The following is a 13,386-nucleotide window of genomic DNA, read 5'->3' on the forward strand; positions in this document are numbered from 1 at the left end:
TCTGAGGGGGCCAAGGTTTCGCCCCCTATAGTCAGCGATGGCATCAGCTGACTATGCCGAGGCGCCGGAAACCACAGCCACTCGGTCTTGGAAGGGTTGAGCCTGAGTCTGTTCTTCCCCATCCAGACCCGTACGGCCTCCAGGCAACGGGCCATCACGTCAAGGGCATCGTTGGGGTGGCCTGGGGTGGAAATGTACATCATCATCATCATCATCATCATCATTTGCTTGGCAGAATCTGCCATTAAATTATATATTGCCCCAATATAATTTGGGTACTCTGTCAGCTTCAGAAGTACCTGAAATGCTTAGAAGTTCAACAGATATTGTATCGGAAATAAAACTAATGATCCAGGGTAGGTAGTTCTTGACTTATAACTGTTTATTTAACAACAGTTCAAAGTTATGAGGACCTCAGAAAAAGTGACTTACAATCCATCCTTGAAATTACGACTATTGCACCATCCCCAAGTTCATGTGATGGCATTTCAGGTGCTTGGCAACTGGCTTACATTTATGATGGTGGCAGCATCCACAGTCACGTGATCATGATTTGTGAGTTTCCCAACTGGGAAAATTGCTGGGAAAATTGTCAATTGAGAAAGCCAGATTGGCTTAGTGACAGCATGATTCACTTAACAACCATGTGATTTGACCATGGCATGATGAGTTTAATATCCATGGTAAAATGGTTGTAAAATTGGGTCTGGTCATGTGATAACTCATCTAACAACTGCATCACTTATGAACAAAATTCCAGGCCCAACTCCAGCCGTAAGCTGAGGACTATCTGTGTACATTGAAACCATGAAACAGGATGAAGGTTAATATTGATATTGTGTGTGTGTGTGTGTGTATACACATTTATGTATTACATGTGAAATGAGAAACTGGAATATCCACTTCTGGAAAATCAACGGAATCAAGTTTTAGGAAAATATATTTCTTATGATCTAAGGATAGATATAGAAAATTTTGACCTTCCTAATAAAAATTCCCCTTCTCAGATCAATGAAATACATTTAACAGGAAAGGAGTCTTCTCTAGCCCTTTATATAACTATTTTGTATTCAAACAAAACAGTCTTCTACCTTAATTGCAAAATTAAAACCTGCAAGTATAATTAAGTTTACTGTAAAGTAAGCCTTAAAATAAATAGACTCCAAATCCATGGCATCTATTTTTCATCATTGCTTCATCTACTAGTATTTTCTTTTCACCAGCCCACATTTGTTCTAAAATGACGATGATGACATCAGTTTATACAGCTGCCCATCTTGCATCTGCAACTCTGCATAGCAAACATACAATTTGAAACCAAACTCAGTAATAAAATAATGGTGTCTGAAAACAAACCTAACTCAAACTATAAGAACACACGGGATTACATTGATGGGCCCACTGATCTCCAGGCATTCAAGTCTTCAATCACTAATAAAGTGGTAGCACAGGTCCTGTGAGTTATGGTGTTCCAGAGGGCCTGCAAGAGAGAAGGGCCAAGTTGGGTCCCACCAAATGGCACAGATTAATAAATAGAATCCGGAGCATGTCCACAATCGGAGAGAGAGAATCTTGCAAACAACCCATTCTCATGTCATTTAGGACTTTATAGTGACAACTAGTACTTTGATTTGAATCTGAAAGCAGTGCATCTTAGGGCATAGACCTGAGGATCCTGAGGTATGACCATAACTGGTTTATAAAACAAAACAGAATATTCAGTGGTGGGATTCAAATATGTGAACAACTGGTTCTCTGTGTGGATGCTGCTTCCGGAAGTCCATTCTGGGCCTGGGCAACAAAAAATTAGCTACCGGTTCTGCCGAAGTGGTGCGAACCGGCTGAATCCCATCACTGAGATAATAATAATAATAATAATAATAATAATAATAATAATAATAATAATAATAATAATAATAATAATAATAATAATAATAAAGTTGGAAGGGACCTTGGAGGTCATCTAGTCCAACCCCCTGCTCAGGCAGGAAACCCTATACCATTACAGACAAATGGCTGTCCAGTCTCTTCTTAAATGGCTGTCCAGTCTCTTCCAGTGTTGGAGCATGTTTCCTTATTATGGCTGAAAAATGGAAGCCAGAGACTAGCTTGCTTCAGGCCACTTTTGAGTTAAAGCTAGAAATATGAGGCTAATCACAGCTTCTTGATTTGTGGCTTATCTGTTGCATGGGATCAGGGTGTTCTACTTTCAAAGGTGGTTGGCTGGACAAGAGCCACAGGAGATGTAATTTCAGTTAGAGGCAGCTTGACTGTGGAAGTTTGTAAAATCTTTAAGTAAAGACTGTCATGCAAAGAAATGAAGATGATCAAATTGGCTAAGCCATTACACAATTTATTTGTACTGAAGGAAGATTATACGTAAGTCTATTTCTGCATGTGTTAAATCTTCACTGGTCAATCAACTTTTAATAGCAACAAAAATTGGAGATACTCAAGCGATCAACTATATTTGCAGTTTATGAAATGTCTTTCAAAAGACATTGAGATTCATTCAAGTGAAATCCAGAAAATGATTTTCCAGATATTATTTTTAACACGATTATTTTTTTCCTCTCTTAAAAAGCATTTCTGAGATACCCAAGCGATCAACTATATTTGCAGTTTATGAAATGTCTTTCAAAAGACATTGAGATTCATTCAAGTGAAATCCAGAAAGTTAGTTTCCAGATATTATTTTTAACACGATTATTTTTTTTCCTGTCTTAAAAAGCATTTCTGTACAGGACTCAAGCAAAATTAAAACTTGCAAAGGATAATTAAGCTTTGCATGGAAAGCATCACTAAACATTATTTTATTCTGTGTTACAACTGAGCCATCTACTGTCCATTTTCCTTGTTGCTCTTTTTAATGCTGGCGTTCAGAGGTGATTGTAATCTTAAAACAGACGGTTTTCAGGTTTCTGAACCTCTGTTTTAGACATGGCTTTGGTACATACATTGTGCTAAGCATGAATTGTTTAGTCTTTTTTTTTTTTTACTAAGCACAATTGGTTGGATTTACATGTGCCATGGTTACATATCTACCTGTGTGCTCCCGTTATCTTGGAACTAAAGCTTTCTTAGGCCATTCTGGGAAGGAATTCTGGCAGATGTTGCCCAGAACATCTTGAGCGTGCCCCCAAAACATCTACAAACATACAGGGCAACTTCACACGAATATGGTAATACCGAAGCAAGGCATGTCAAGTCCTGCACTGTGGGTGTGTTTCAAATGGCCTGTGGAGGCAGCTAAGTAGCTTCACAATAATACAGCTGTATATTACTTGAGAGGGAACATCAGTCGATTACAAAATGCCAGCTCCTGAGTAATTAAGGAACAGGTAAGACACAACTTTCAAACAGATTAAAACAGAAAAGCAAAGATGTAGATGGCCCCTGAGTTGTGATTTGAAGTTGCCTGCTCAAAAGCGGGTGGGACAGGAAAAGAATTTTTTAATGAAGATATTTAATGTGATTATTCCTTATGCATTTAACATTTTCACTTGTCTACAATGTTACAGTTCTGTAAAAACTTTTTGGGGAGCCTTGGGGATTATATCCAAGACCCTGGGGAGTCTCATTAAGTAGGCCATCGTATTTGCTTTTAAGAACCTGATTTGTGATTCATAACCAAAGGCTAAACAGTCCAGGTTCTGTAACCAGATTAAGTACCCAAATACTTTTGAAAGGCTTAAACGAAAGCTTTCCAGACGTACAGGAAGCCCTTGACATATGACCGCAATTGAGCCCAAAATTGATGTTGTTAAGTGAGACATTTGTTAAGTATGTTTTGTCCCATTTCACGACTTTTCTTGCCACAGTTGTTAAGTGAATCATCACAGTTGTTAAACGAATCTGGCTTCCCCATTGACTTTGTCAGAAGATCGCAAAAAGGGGATCACATGACCCCGGGACACTGCAACTGTCATAAATACGAACCAGTTGCCAAGCATCTGAAATTTGATCACGTGACCACGTGGATGCTGCAATGGTTATAAATATGAAAAACAGTCACGAGTCACTTTTTTCATGCAATTGTAACTTTGAATACTCACTAAATAAACTGTTGTAAGTCAAAGACTACCTGTACAGTACTGGAGAGCCAGTGTGGTGCAGTGGTCAAGGCTTCAGGCTAGAAACCAGGAGACCAGGAGTTCTAGCCTGGCCTTGGGTGCAATGCCTCTAGCCTTAGGAAAAAGAGAAGGTGTAGTGCAGACATGTCAAACACAAGGCCCGGGGGCCGGATGCGGCCCGTGGTTTCATGTGGCCCACGAAGCCATCCTGGAAACAGTGAGGGAACGGCCCCCACTGCCTTAGCTCTGGCCCAGGCTGGCCGGGAGCCAATGTACAATTTTGTGGTGGCCATCTATGCTCAAACGCATTCAGTCTTAGCTCCACAAGGCTGTCTAGAAACAGCGAGGAACCAGCCCCTGCCGCGTCGGCCCCGCCCCCTGGGTGCATGCTGGGGAGGTGTCACCCTTTGTGAGGAATGAAGAAATGGACCATGCCTTGGCGCTTGCCCCGGTCCCACCCCCTTCTGCCAGAGACCCTCAAATCTGTCCCACTCCTGCCAGGCCCCCACATGCACCCTTGACGCAAACGATGTAGAGCTGGCCACGCCTGTCCAGTAGGCCACACCCACTCCATCCACGCCCACCTAGTAGGCTGCACCCACCCTGGCCACACCCTCCCCCGAGGGCAACCGCAATGCTGATGCGGCCCTCAATGAAATTGAGTTTGACACCCCTGGCGTAGTGGCAATGAGCAAGACCATTGTTATTTGGAGGAATTTAATGGCATATTTTGATTTCTCCTTCGTATTAAGAAAAGTCCAGACGTTTACAGCTCATTCTGGCCTAACCTGCTTGGTTGTTTTATTCTTTCTTTATTGAATAAAAGAGAAGGCGGAAGAAGGTTGGGTAATGTGGAAGCTACTGTCAACATTAAGGAGCTCCTGGCAGCTTGTAAGAGATTGTGGTATCATCTTGCTTGGTACATATGTTTTTGTGCTGTGCTTTTAGTTAATAATAAAGCTTAAAAATCCCTTTATTTATTGATGTGCTTATTGCCTCTGGATCCAAAAAAGCCAATTGCCTAGGCACTTGATCACTGCCCTGACATTTGGCAAAACACTAGAACAAACCACTTCCGAAATTGCTGCCAAGTAAACCACAGGGACTGGCACAAAGGCACACATTTTCTTCCTGCATGAAAGCTACTCTTTCTCCTGGGGACTGGCTGTTCAAAGATCTGCAGAAACATTCTCAATCCTGATAGTCTCCAGTTGTGTTGGGACATAAATTTCCAGCAATCCCAACTGGTGTGTCATTCTATGTTCTATTCCTGGTGAAGGAGCTGGGAGTTGAAGTCTATCAGCATTGGGGTGGAGTATTCTGTTTCCATCATAGCTGTGAAAATTCTTTCTGTCACAAACTTGCCTCCAAACAGAACAGCTATTATATACATACACAGTACACATTATATACCTGTATGTTTTTCTCTTTAATCTCCTGCTATGCCTGAAAAGTTTTTGATCAGTGTGTGTGCTACCTGCTCTAACATATGTCGGTGAAACATGGACACTAATATCTCAATCGATAACAAAAGCTACGAGTGGCGCAAAGAGCCATGGAAAGATACATGCTCGGCATCACAAGACAAGACAGAAAAACCTGCACACGGGTTAGAGAACAAACGAAAAGTATACAATATCATCAAGGGAGTAAAAGAACTGAAACGGAAATGGGCTGGTCACATAGCAAGAAGAACTGATGGCAGGTGGACCAAGGCGGTCATAGAATGGATCCCACTTAATAAAAAGCGTCCACGATAGAGACCTAAAACAAGAAGGATCGGTGACATCAGCAAGTATGGCGGGCCCAATTGGCAAAAAAAAAAAGCCCAGGACTGTATTGGTTGGAAACGTGAAGAACAGGCCTTCATCCTGCAGTGGATAGACAATGGCTAAAATGATGATACATATAGTAAAAGTGGAGACAACGTCTCAGTGACCCCTGTGCAAATGGAGCCCTATGTAGGCCTACAAATGTCTGAGGTAGAACAGTCAACCATATTGTCCTTGGTTGCACATTTCAAAAGTAAGGCTGCACCAAGAATGTCATTACGGTAATAATTAATGATCCTCAAATGAATATGTGATAATCCAAGCTTATAGCCTAAATCAGTGATGGCGAACCTTTTAGAGACCGAGTGCCCAAAAACTGGCCCCGCCCCCACCCCACCCCCTGCCCCNCCCCCACCCCACCTGCCTCCAGGGCCACTCACCGCCTCCAGGGCCCACCGCAGATCGCCCAGGCAGCCCAGCAATGCCATGGTGGCCACGCCTTCTGCCCACGCCCCACAGCATTAACTGTGCAGGATGGAGTGTGAGGGCAGAGTCTTGTCTACGCTGCCTGGCTGCCATGTCCTTGGCTGTGCTGCTCCGTGTGGGCCACGCTCGGGGGTGACTCTCGTTCAGGCGGGCTGCTGGTGAGGAGGGGGCCGTGGGGGGAGGCAAGGCTGGGGCAATGGCACGTGTGCCCACAGAGAGGGCTCAGAGTGCCGCCTCTGGCACGGGTGCCGTAGGTTCGCCACCACTGGCCTAAATGTATAATAAGATCAGACCCTTCAAGCAATGGGTTTTTTGCAATCTCCTTAAAGCCACATAAAGGTCTATATAACTTTAAGACAGGGCCACTTTCTGACAAGGCAAATTGACTAAATCATTTCCAGATTTCAGCTGAGTATAAGTATCAGATTTTGGCAGCCTCTTTAAACCTGGAGATATACCCCCCCTTTTTTTTTTACCTTGTCTGATAAAGAGCTACAGAAGCTGTAGCCAAGATATCAAAGCCATAATTGGACAGGGCAGGATTGAAATTGTGGTCCAAGATTTTTCTAGCAATGGGGAACACTGAAAAGCTAACAGGTTTCCATTTTATCCTTAAAGCTCATAAAAATAAGCCCAAATGTTTGGGGGGGGGTGGAGTAGGTTTTTTTTTAAAAAGATATCTTTCGAAGTTATTTCCTCAAGCTTTAAGGCACTCATTTTAATCTTTCAACTTCCTCCAAGTCATAACAACAATACTAAAAAAGGACCACAATAATCAAGTCCACTCATTTGGAAAGTATTGTGTAGGTAGGCTGCCCATCCTGAACCGATCATGAAATTTTAAAGAAGGTCAATCTATATATAAATAAAAATGTAAATGTTCGTTTGTTCAAAATCTTAAATCTCCGAAAGTTCTTCACCGATTGCTTTGAAATTTTGATACAACATTGCATTCAAATACGTGCGTGTTTTTATATACCTATATTATATAGATGTCACACCTGTGACAGGTAAAAACATGCTTTTTTTGAAAAACAGCGCCATCTGTTGGACGTATATTGTATACCCACAAGCATTGTGAAATTAAACATATTGCAAATGTGCGCTTTCTCTTTTCTTTCTTTTCCATTTAACCAGACTGAGCCACAGCAACGCGTGGCCGGGTACATCTAGTTGTTTTATAAAATTAAAACAAACTTACCCTTTGCTAATAATGATATCTATTAGGAACCAGATTATTTGAGATGCTTCAAGAATCCAGTCACAATTGGTGTTGAACCTTGTGAGTTTTCAGCACTAGCTTGTTTGGCTAAATTTGTGCTGTTGTGTCTTTTATTCCATGCTTTAGTTGTTGCCCTGTGCTATCATATTTTTAGATTAATATGTTAATCTAAACATCTGACATCTATATGTTTAGTATAGCATTTAGTGAAGTTTTATTAGCTTGCATCATTCCTATTTTTTTATTATTAATCCACCATATTTTTTAACATTATTTTAAATGCTAGGATGCTTTTTAACAATATGTGTATTGAAATTGAGCAAATTAAATATTTAACGGTGAAACTTCACCGCCATTTCATAGCATGCTCAGGACTTTACTTTTCATGAGTTGTTTGAAGACAAAGGCAAATTTTGGCAAAGAGAGGGAGTGGATTGATATCATACCTTGTTTTTTCTTCAAGATAATCCCAAAGTGAGGTATAGTTCCTTTTCAAATCAAATCACAAGAATTATAATATGTAAAAGTATTTAAAACAAAAATAATACTGCAGTAAAAACACTAACAAGTTGATATCTTTTGATTCCCCCCCCCCAGTCATCTAATCTTCCTGCTGGCTTGGGAATTCTGGGAGCTGAAATCACTTATCTTAGTTGTCACGTTTGAAAAACACTGCTTAATGTCTGGGAGAATAATACCAGGCCACCTAGATAGACACATTTACACTGATTTAACTTAAAGATGTGTGAAAAAGTTGTTCTGTTCAAGAAGGAAGAAAGGGCCAGATTCATCACTCCATTCTATACACATGGGAACTTCTGCTCCTCAATTAGTCTACAAAGACAACACTTTTGGAAGTCCTAAAACCATCCTTTGTATGAATCAGCAAGAGGAAGGAAATGGGCAGGCAACAAGGCCCATTGAAAAAGGTGTTTCCTCTTGGTCCTACAACACTAAACATTTAAGAGGTCTTAGGACAGTGGTGGCGAACCTATGGCACGGGTGCCAGAGGCGGCACTCAGAGCCCTCTCTGTGGGCACCCACGCCATCGCCCCAGTCCTAGGCCTTCAGCTGGGTTTTATACAACTTTTTCGCTTTAGGCCCCCGCCGCCATGTACAAAAAAAAAGGTTCAATCAATCAGTCAATTTCAACTTCTCACGAAAAAAAAAAAGATCTTGCAAAGTTGGAATTGATTGATTGAACTTTTTAGTCCCACCCAGTCTGCCGTTATCACCGCAGCCACACCCAGCCAATGGGCCACACCCAGCCAATGGGCCACACCCACCCAGCACCCGACGATGCATAAGTGGGTTTTGGGTTCCAGTTTGGGCACTCGGTCTCTAAAAGGTTCGCCATCACTGTCTTAGGATGATCCTTCAAGTCCTGGAAGATAACCAGTTTTTCTCATTTAAGCGATTATAGAGCTGAGGCATGTAAATCATATTCTTCACTGAGGTATGTAAATCATGCTCTTCATTCCCTTACTGATCTAGGATAGGGGTCTTCAAACTTGGCCCTTTTATGACTTGTGGACTTCAACTCCCAGAATTCCTCAGCCAGGCATGCTGGCTGAGGAATTCTGGGAGCTGAAGTCCACAAGTCATAAAAGGGACAGGTTTGAAGACCCCTGACCTAGGAGGTGTGTTCACATAACCAAATTGGCCCTAATGGGTCATTGTTAGAAGAACAGCTGTGTCTTAGGAGGGGTCATGGAGTTATGTCCCACTAGTAGTTCATTATCAGGTACAACCCTCAATCAAGATAACATGGTTTGATAGCAACAACAGGCAAGAAGTTCTATCAGTTCAGCAAAGTTATTTTAAAAATTTCTAATTCACAAAGGTTCCTAATCCCCTAACCAAAATCATTCTCTCATCTTCCTGATGTAAAGACTCTGATTCCTTCTGCCAAACCAAAATGTGTGTTGCCACTGGCAGGGGACAACTGGAGGATTTATTACCCTTGAATTTGCAGAGCTGGGAAAACCACTGTATTGTCTTTCACTTACTGTTAGGTGTAACCTGATATCAGCATTGATTTATATTACTGTATCTGTTTAAAGCAGGTGTGTCAAAACTGCAGCCCGTGGGTCACATGCGGCCCTAGACAGCTAGAAATGCTGTTTACCTCCCTATGGTTCAGCTTTGTAAAGTTGCCACAAATCTTTTAAATTCTGTGGAATCCAGTACCTAGTCTTGAAAGCTACTCAGAGGACTGGTCAAACCGGAATCCTAAGAGTAACACCTTCCATTATGCAAGAGTTACGGAATGTATAGTTAGTAAATGATTAGTTCATAAAGCTGATGGGACTGTGTCATGGCTTTCAAAGATTTGTTGACTCTCTGATGAGCAATTATTGAAAGACTTACATCTTCACAGAAAGCAACAATTATAATATATTGTTATTTTATCAGGGTAGCAAAATATCTCAATAATAGATATTTGTTGAAGCAGGACATTGAGAATAGGAATTCTCATGAGGGCTAAGCTGAATGAAGGGGAAGATGTTGATATTTTGCAAAATGTATTATTTCAACAATATTTTTGGAGAGAGAAAATCTGTTAAATTGGACTAGGCCAGGGGTAGGCAGCGTCCAAGATTCAGATGATGGAGAAGCACTGCATTCCTTCTGATTTGATTTGATTATCACAAATCCAAATCTGTGTGGTCAAGAGATTCAGACAGTCCCTTGTGGCATGTATAAAACTGGCTTAGCTGCACAAGTAAAAGGGGATGAGATTCTGCCAAATATGCACCAGACTTCTTCTGACGTTTGCGGTCAGAATAGCACTGAACTCCTACAAGCTGAGCAAAGATTGCAAGAATGTTCATTTATTTGTCCATCAAATTTATAGAGCTGCCCATCTCCTACCAAGGGTGACTTTGAGCGGGGTACAACAATAAATGAAATAGCCAATACAAGTAGGTAAAAATCTAGAAATTTGCAGTGATAAATTGCATAAAAACAAAAATACTAACCAGTAGAGCCATCGAAATAGATTCTCTAACCCTGGAAGCCCCAGATCTGGCAGCATATCCAGATTCAGGGCGTCATGAAAAATAAAAAAGAATTGGGTCATTTCAGGGGCACGAATATTCCATAAGGGGAGTCACAGCAGAAAAGGCAGGTTTCCTGGGACCCACCAGATTTAGATCTGTAGCTGCAGAATGCCTTCTCTGCAAAATCTAATGGGGTGGGGGTTGATGTACCCGGGGAGAGACGGTCCCTCAATTAATCCAATCCCATGCTTAAACTTTAAAGGCTAAATCTAGAAACTTGCCAGAAGCAAACTGGCAACCAATGCAGTTCAAAGGACAGACGTGCAACATGCACTGCCTTAGGAGGCAACATAACTCTCGGCGCTGCTGCAGAGTCACCTTACAGCAGACATGTCAAACACAAGGCCCGCGGGCCTAGTCCGGCCCGCGAAGGGCCAGATTTGGGCCCCGGAGCTGTTCCAGAAATGGCAAGGGACTGGCCCCTGCTGCCTCAGCCCTGGCTCACCCCAACCCGGCTGGGCACCCTCCCGGCACACGCACAGGAAATGGCAACCATTCAGGGGCTGGTGGTGCACAGGAGCAGCTGCAGCTTATTTGCCTAATCTCATCCTGCCCCTCCCGGCCTCACCCAGTCACACCTGGCCATGCCTCGCTTTATTGGGCCTCTCCTCTGCTTTGCCGAGCTGAGCCTCACCATGCCCGGCTTCACTTTGCTGGGCCAGGCACCAAAGCACCGGTGAAAACAGCGGAGTCTGTGTGTGCGCCTGCCTTGCCCGCGTCAGTCATGCTCTCCACCGCGCACTACAGCTGATTTGAGGTGGCAGGCCAGACACAGAAGGGCTGCCACGCGCTCACCTGTCACGCCACGAGGCTCGTGCCGATTGCGCCGGTTCCGCCGCTCATGGCTGCAGGCCTTGAGGCCGATCCGGTGCTTGCCCATGAAAATCTGGTTCAGCTATAATTCTCAGTGATCCTGTTGGAAATCATACCTTCCAGAGATTCAATGAATTTGTTTTGCAACAATCTCCATATTGCAAATGTGACCTCAGTAGAAAGCTAGATGTAATAGTTTGATAGGGATCGTCCCTAGAGAGTCATATGCAGTATTTCAATTATGAAACACACAGCTAGCATTTCCACCCATACTGACATTCCTCCCACTACAGTTATATATGCTATATTATGGATACATTTCATTTACTAACTTGATTTAAAATGAATAAATACATGCTGTGCATGTATAATTTTGTATCACTGAATCACCTTAAACTAGAAAGATAAATGGGATTTGTTTCTGCTTCCCTTCTGCTGAACACATTTATTTAGAAATAAAATAGCTGTTTTATTGAAGAGATAATTTTAAAGTGAAAACCATACAACTATCTGTACTCATGAATCTACGCAGAACACCATTTGGGACTAGAGCAGTGGTTCTCAACCTTTTTAATGCCGCGACCCCAACTGGTCGTAAGTCGAGGACTAAACCGGTCGTAAGTCGAGGACTAAACCGGTCGTAAGTTGAGGACTTTCCCTGCCCGGGAGCGCCACGCATGCGTGGTTCCGCCCCCTGCGCCGGCCGAGGTGTAGCTGGCAAGCGGCAGAGACGGAGCAGGCCGACCACCAGCTGGCCCAGCTCAAGGGAGGTAAGGCACCCGCCGGAAAAGGGGGAAAAAAATGGCGGACAGCCTTGGCGACCCCCGTGAAATGGTCGATCGACCCCCAAATGGGGTCCCGACCCACAGGTTGAGAACCACTGGACTAGAGAAAGCTTGGCTTTCTAGACCGATTGGAAATCTCTCCCCTACTTTACACAGAGGCATAATAAATTACACCTTTTATTTATTTCACACTTTATTTGGTGGCTTCCAAAATGAATTTTAAATACAGAAGAAAGCCACTGCCATCACGACTTATAATTAGTCACTTGTCTTTTTGAATAAAGAGCTCAGAGGATGGCATTAAAAGATTTGCATTCCCTACTCAAGATGACCAAAAGTAGTATCGAATATTTTACAAATACCCCAAACACTGGGAATTGAATTCTGTATTTATTCCAAGTGCGATGTCCTGAATTAAAAAAAAAGGCTGGGGAATCTCAGATGTATCTTCTTAAGTCTGCAAGGCAGAATTTTGGATGAAATCCCACATTACATTCTAATCTGTTAGCTATACAGGTAGTCCTTGACGCATGCCCACAATTGAGCCCAAAATGTATGTTGCTAAGTGAGAAATTTGTTAAGTGACTTTTGTCCCATTTCACAACTTTTCTTGCCACATTTGTTAAGTGTATCACTGCAGTTGTTAAATTAGTAATAGCAATAGCACTTAGACTTATCTACCGCTTCATAGTGCTTTATAACTCTCTCTAATGGGTTTACAGAGTCAGCATATTGCCCCCAAAAATTTCGGTCCTCATTTTACCGACCTCGGAAGGATGGAAGGCTGAGTCAATCTTGAGCCGGTGAGACTCGAACTCCTGCCAGTCAGCAATGAATTAGCCTACAAGACTGAGTGAATCTGGCTTCCCCATTGACTTTGCTTGCCAGAAGGTCGCAAAAGATGGTGACATGAGCCCGGGACACTGCAACCGTCATAAATATGAACCAGTTGTCACGCATCTGAATGATTAAATGTAAATCACGTGACCATGGCGATGCTGCAACGGTCATAAGTGTGAAAAATCATCGGAAGTCACTTTTTTCAGTGCCGTTGTAACTTCGAACGGTCACTAAACGAACTGTTGTAAGATGAGGACTACCTGTACTCTTGAATTGCTCCCTTCACCTTTACCTGCTGCCTTCAGCTGCTACATCCTCGGTGGCTTCTCACTC

This window comes from Protobothrops mucrosquamatus, unplaced genomic scaffold (genome assembly GCF_001527695.2).
Source record: "Protobothrops mucrosquamatus isolate PMUCROS unplaced genomic scaffold, P.Mucros_1.0 scaffold3, whole genome shotgun sequence".
In the NCBI taxonomy this organism is placed as follows: Eukaryota; Metazoa; Chordata; class Lepidosauria; order Squamata; family Viperidae; genus Protobothrops; species Protobothrops mucrosquamatus.